Below are 6,895 nucleotides of genomic sequence, written 5' to 3'. Positions count from 1 at the left end.
TCAAACCTGTTCCTGAGATGGTTTTGGCAGCATCATGATAGATGGTGAAGAGACTGAGACTGTAACAGCTTCAGTTTGCTTGGCTCTAAAATCAACACTCTTGATACCAGCAGCCAGAAAATCAAAAGACGAATTGCATTGGAAAAGTCTGCTGTCAGAGACCTCTCCGAAGTACTGCAGAGCAATGATGTCAGTCTGGAAACTAAAGTGTTCCTGATACAGGCCATAGTCTTTGCCATTACTTGCTATGCATCAGAAAGCTGGACAATAACTAGAGATGACAGAAGGAGAATTGATGCCTTTGAGTTGTGGTGCTGGAGAAGAGTACTGAATATATCATGGACTGTTAGGAGAACAAACAAGATCGTCCTGGAGAGAGTGAAGCCCGGCTGCTCCTTGGAGACAAGGATTCTGAGGCTTTGTTTGACATGCTTTGGGCATGTTTCAAGTTGGGATCAGTCCCTAGAGAGGGACATCATACTTGGGAGGGTAGAGGGACACGGCAAGAGAGGAAAACCCTCGATGAGATGGATCAATTCTGTCACTGCGGCAATGGGGGTAGGTGTCTCAGAGACAATAAGGTTGGCACAGGATAGAGCAGGGTTCAGGGCTGTTGTACATAGGGTTGCTATGAGTCACAAGCAACTTGATGGCACATAACAACAACAAAACAACAACAACAACAACGGGCGCCATACTTTAAAAACATATTATAAGTCCCATGTCCTCCGCAGAGTCCAGAAAGTAGAATCTATATAACTTTGACTAAAGTTATTATGAAGGTAAAATTAAATAACAGAGTATTGTAAAAATAACTCCCTCCAATACATAATAAGGATTATTTTTCCCTCTATTAGTGTCAATATATTTCAAAAACATATCACAGAAATTACCTGTCTCCTTTACTTATTTAATATAAATATGGGTTCTTAAAAACAATCCCTACTCCTTCCCTTAAAGAAAAAAAATCTAAAAAACATCTGCTCAACTTGGACAGGATCTTAGAATGTGTGCTAGTGAACAATTTCTTAGGGCAAAGTTTTTTGAAGGACATTCTCTGTGTCTGGCTCTCTTAGGAGCTTATATCATCATCCAGTCAAATCAGGGAACTCCAGTACCACTTCAGAGGAGCCACTAGAAGGGATATCATCACTGTTATGGTTAAAGAATCTGGCAAAGGAGCCTCTGCAAGTGCAGACAGGCTCAGTGAGCATGCCAAGTCACCACAGTATTCATTGTGGGTAAAAACATTGCTCCCAGCATCTTACTTCTCACAGTTTCCAACAAATACCAAGCACCAATAAAGAAGGGGTTTCTTGTTAACACAGTATGGAAAGGGTTGATTTCAACCTCATTTTTTATTAACAATAACAACTTCTTTTCTTGAGTTTGTTTCCTATACAGTACAAGCTTGATAGATATCTGTTCCACTTACTATTCTGTCTTTCTTGTTGTTGTTATGTGCCATTGAATGTAAGGTGACCCTCCAACAGATTTTCAGAGGTAGTTAATCACATGGAAGGAGACTGCTCACCCTTTTCCAGTAGAGCAGCTGGTGGATTTGAACTGAGTTCCTTTGGTTTGGCAGCACAACTCCTTACCACTAAGCCAACCAGAGCTACCAATGTCTTTTTAAAAGAATGTGCATTTTGCTAGTGTTGAGTGCAGTGTTTTACATTGGTTCAATTGGATCAAGTCTGCTAGTCATGTTACTAATTTTTTCTAAATATTTTACTGCTTTATTTTCCTATCTGCACTATTAGTTAGCAAATAAGGTAAATCAAAATACTCTACTCTCATGGATTTGGCTATTTCCTTTCAGTTGTCTATTTTTTTCTCTCTCAAATACTTAAAGATATTTTAGTTTTATATAAATGTATATCTTTGTGTATATGTTGTATATACTAACTGTATACCAACTATATTGTTTATATTATCTCTGGTGAGTTAACCTTTTTTTAATGAAATTTACCATTTGATTCACCCTTCTTTATTTTTCATGTATCAAAGTCTATGTTCTGATTTTGATAAAACCACACATCTTTCTTTTGGTTGGTATTTGCATTCTATATCATTTCCAATGGTTTACCCTTACTTTACCATCTTCTTCCACTTTAGACATGTCTTCTATAAGGAATATGAGGTTTTTCCCTATCGTGTCTTAAATCCTACTTTTAATTGTAGCACTAGCTCACTTGTAAGTAAAAATTATTGATGTATACATAACTTAAAATCTAATGGCATCTTAATTGCTTTCTAATTATTCATTTTATTTACATTCTTTTCCTCTTCATTATATTTCCTTGACAGAGCTGGTGAATTTGAAGCCTAAGGAACCCCCTTATGTAGATATCAGAGCTCCCTTCAGGATGTTACAGATTCTTTTAATTTATTTATATTTTAAAATTTATTATTAATTTCAATGAAAATTTACAGAGACTTTGGATTTCCATTCATTCATTATTGTCCTTTTCTGCCCTCCCAACCCTCCCCCCTAGTACACCTAGTAAAAAAAAAATAATTATTTCCTTGTTTTACAATCCCTCCCCCCACTCCACTATGCAGCCTTCGCTCTGGACTCCTGTCATGACAAAGATACCTAATCACATATCCCTTTTAAACTGTTTTCTCCCTCATCTGTTTCAATGCAGTATACATTATTGAATGCATCTTTCTCAGTCTCCCCCCAACCCCAAGGTCAGTCCTGTTTTACAACAGTGGCACCATGTAGTATTTGTCCTTGTGTGACTTAGATACTTCACTCAGCATAATGTCCTACAGGGGCAACCATTTTGAATACTATTGCATTAGTTCCTTGTTTTTCAATGCAGCATAGTAGAATATATCACAGCTTCTCTATCCATTCGTTTGCTGATGGGCACTTAGGATGTTTCCAACTCCTTGCTATTGTGAACAAAGCCGCGGTAAACATGGGTGTGCATATATCTGCTTGGGTGGCAGTTATGGTCTCTTTGGGATATATTCCTAGTAGAGAAATTGCTGGGTTAAATGGTATCTCTATTTGCAACTTTTTGAAAAAGCGCCATACTGCCTTCTACAGTGGTTGCACCATTTTGCACTCCCACCAATAGTGAATAAGTGTTCCAGTTTCTCCACAACCTCGCCAGCATTTGTTGCTTACTGTTCTGTTAAATTTTGCTATTCTGACTGGAGTGAGATGGTATCTCATAGTTGTTTTGATAAAGATTCTTATATAGTTAGATCATATACTTTGTTAACTGCTATCAGGTCACCTCATGTACAAAGGAAGGAATCATCTGGTTGGTTGAGGAGATGTGATCCAGGGGCTTCTCACTGGCTGAGTTTCAGAAGTAATCTCCAGGTTTTTTTTCCTAGATATTTTCTCCGCTGACACTATATTCTTCCCAAGCATGCTATCTTTTTCCAAAGACTGATCTTTCTTAGATTTAGAGATATAAAGAGGCACCCAAAGCTTCAAAGAAATCTGGTAAATTATAAAAAGCACTTGATCAATCTAGATTCAAGTATCTACCCATCCATGATCAGCAATCCTTTCTAATGATCCCACAAAATAGGAACTGAGGACGTTACATAGAAAGCAGAAACAGCTTTTCCAAATGTGATTCACCCCTGGGTCTTCAAGGAATCATATCCTCTATTATGAACTCAACTTTTCACAACCTCTATCTTTACTTCCAATGAGCTAAGTATTAAACTGCTTATTAAACATTCCCTGATCTTGTGCTATCCTCACAATCTCTTCTGTGTTGAAGCCTGCTACTGAATTCACTATGTTAACCCATCTCATTGAGTTTTCCTTTTCTTCACTGAAGCTTGTTTTTCCCTAAGTATGTTGTCTTTTTCCCAGGACTGGCCCCTCCTAATAATATGCCCCAAATATGCAAGATGGATTTGCACCATCTTTGACTCTAAGGAGAGTGCTGGTTGCACTTTTTCCAAGACAGGTTTGTTTGTTTTTTTCAGCAGTAAATAGTTGTTATTGTCATTATGGGCCATAACAACACTATGTACAATACCTCTGATGCCTGCCCTATCCTGAGTCAGTCTCACTGATTCCAACACACTTATTCGCAATACCCCAGGTACTGTGTCATTCCATCTCATGCAAGGTCTTCCTCTCCTCACTGTCCCTCCACCCTTCTAAGCATCATGCCCTTCTCCAAGGACTGGTTCCTCCTGGCCACGTGCCCAAAGTATGTGAGAGGGAGTTTAAAAAATCCTTGCCTCCAGTAAATGGTATGCATATGCAATACTTTTCACCAACACCACAGTTAAAAGGCATCAATTCTTCTATGGTCCTCTTTATTTACTGTCTAACTTCTTTTATATTCATATGAAGCAATGGCAAATACCATGGCTTTGGTCAGATGCACCTTAGTCTTTAAACTTACATGCTTGCTCCTTAGCACTGTGGAGAGTTCCTTCACATCAGATTTCCTTAAAGCAATATGTCTCTTTTTTTATGAGGTGGGAGTGTCTTTTGATTTCTTGACTACTGCTACCATGGATGTTGAAGTACTTGGCAATTTCAATTGTTTTTACACTTTTCATGATGTGAGTATTCTTATTCTTGATGAGGAGGTGTGATCCATATTGAAGGCTATATTTGATCAACTTTAATAATTACTTCAAGTCTTTCTTCATTTTCTGAAAGTAAGATTGTATCTCTTGCATAAAAATGGTTATTGAGACTTCCTTCTATACTGATGTCACATTGTTCTTCATATAATCCAGCTTGTTCAATTATACTGACTCATGCAAACTAAATAAGTATTGTGAAAAAATACAACCCTAATATACACCTTTCTTTATTTTAAACGATGTAGTGTCTTCTTGTTCTGTTCAAACAACTGTGTTTTTGTATATGTACAAGATCCATATGAGCACAAGTGTTTTGGAACTGCCGTTTTTATCAATGTTACCCATAATTTGTTATTATCCACACAGTCAAATGTCTTTGTATTGTCTATAAAATACAAGCAAACACCTTTCTGGGATTCTCCACTTTCAGCCAATATCCATCTGACATCAGCAATGATATCCTTGATTCCATCACCTCTTGTGAATTCATATGAATGTTGTTATGTGCCATCAAATCAGATATGACTCATAGATAACCCTCTGGCAAGTTTTTCGAGGTGTAAATTGTACGGCAGGAGACTGCCCATCCATCTTTGTCTCCTGGATAAGCTAGAAGATTTAAACCATGTGCCTTTAGGTTGGTAGTGCAATTCCTTACCACTATGCTACCAGAACTCCCTTCATGTGCACTGTTGTTGTTGTTGCTGTGTACTGTCAAGTTGGAACCGTCTATCAGCTATGGGTTTTCAGCGGCAATTAACTGCATGGGAAGAGATTGCCCATTCTTCTTCCACAGAGCATCAGGTGGATTTGAACCATGTGCCCTCAGGATGGAAGCACAGTTTTTTACACTAGGCCACTAGAGCAAATATTTGTGTATTTTTAAAAGATATGTTCTTTTATTACCATTGTACAAAATTCTATTATGTAATCTACAGCTTCTAACAATCTTTCTTCTTTGTTTGCAACTTTTTATTCCAATCATGAATTATTAATGCATCCAATTGATTTCGGACTGCAGAAGTTGGTAGAAATCCTCAACTTCTTTATCTTTGGTTTTAGTGGTTGGTGAGTATATCTGAGTAACAGTTGTATTCACAGGTTTTCCTTGTATTCATATGGATAGTGTCCTATCACTCTCAGCATTATAGTTCAGGACAGATATTTAAGTGCTCTTTTTACAAATGCAACACCATTCTTCAATTTGTTGTTCCCATCATATGATTGTGTAATTAAAAATGGACAAGACTTGTCCATTTCAGCTCATTAATGCTTAAGCTATCAACATTTATGCATTCCATTTAATCTTTGGTAATTTCCAATGTTTCTAGATTCATCATCTTTGTACATTATACATTCCAATTATTAGTGGATACCAATTATCAATGGATGTACGTGATTTATACTCATTTTGAGCAAGTGAAGGTCCTTCACTCCATCCCATTCTTTACTTCATTTACTTAATGTCATTAACGTAGACTACTTTGAAAAGTCAGAGAGAGATCAGTTGGCCTAGTGGAGAGAAAGTGATGCTACCAAGCCAAAGGTGGCCTGTTTTTCATTGTTTTTGTTCAAATATTCCTCTAGGTCATATAGCTCTGGTGTGTCCACTTGCCTTACAGAGATAACTTGTGGTTGCTGTGAAGCTGAACACTGTGACACTGATGTATCAAATGCGTTAATGGTTACCCATGGCGGACAGTGTTTGGTGGAGCTCCCGATTAAAACAGTAGTGGCATCCACTTCCATAATAGCTTGCCTCTAGAAACCCTATGAACATGGAGAAAGGATGAAAGTCACATAAGTGTTGAAGACTTTCATTCATAGGGTCACTATGAGTCGCCTACAACTCGATGGCACTTAACAACAAACAATAACAACTTTGAAAAGTAGCTCTTACCAGTCATATTTCAAATGGCATGTCTAAATTATATTTTGAGTTGTACTCTATAATTACAATTCCTTAATAAGGAAATGACTGGGGTAAAACGGGGCAGGTGGGTCGGAAATGTTGAGATTGGCACAGGATAGGGCAGAGTTTAGGGCTGTAGTACATCGGGTTGTTATAAGTCGCAGGCGACTCGATGGCACATAAGAAAAACAACATGAGAAATATGAATAGGAAATAAAGAGATCGAGATAAAAGGATCAAACAAGGGGAAGATAAGTCCCATTTCTTTTCTGAGATCTGAGAGAAAGGAATCAATTTTTTCCCAGTGTCTATATTTTGTATTTCTATATTTTGAACCTGCCTTATGCAGATGACACACCCTGCTTGCTGAAACTGAGGAGAACCTAAAGCGATTGCAGC

The 6,895-nt window shown here is 37.7% G+C and overlaps 1 protein-coding gene across 1 annotated transcript in view; it reads right to left on the bottom strand.

Annotated features, from left to right (window-relative positions):
- Positions 1–6,895, bottom strand: part of LOH12CR1 (loss of heterozygosity, 12, chromosomal region 1) — a 158,216-nt gene that overhangs the window by 39,981 nt on the left and 111,340 nt on the right. The window lies entirely within an intron of this gene.

The sequence above is a fragment of the Elephantulus edwardii genome, unplaced genomic scaffold, assembly GCF_000299155.1.
Source record: "Elephantulus edwardii isolate Elephantulus edwardi_28Jun2011 unplaced genomic scaffold, EleEdw1.0 scaffold00067, whole genome shotgun sequence".
Lineage (NCBI taxonomy): Eukaryota > Metazoa > Chordata > Mammalia > Macroscelidea > Macroscelididae > Elephantulus > Elephantulus edwardii.
Note: the sequence above shows the minus strand (reverse complement) of the source record. Positions and strands in the feature narration are given on the sequence as shown.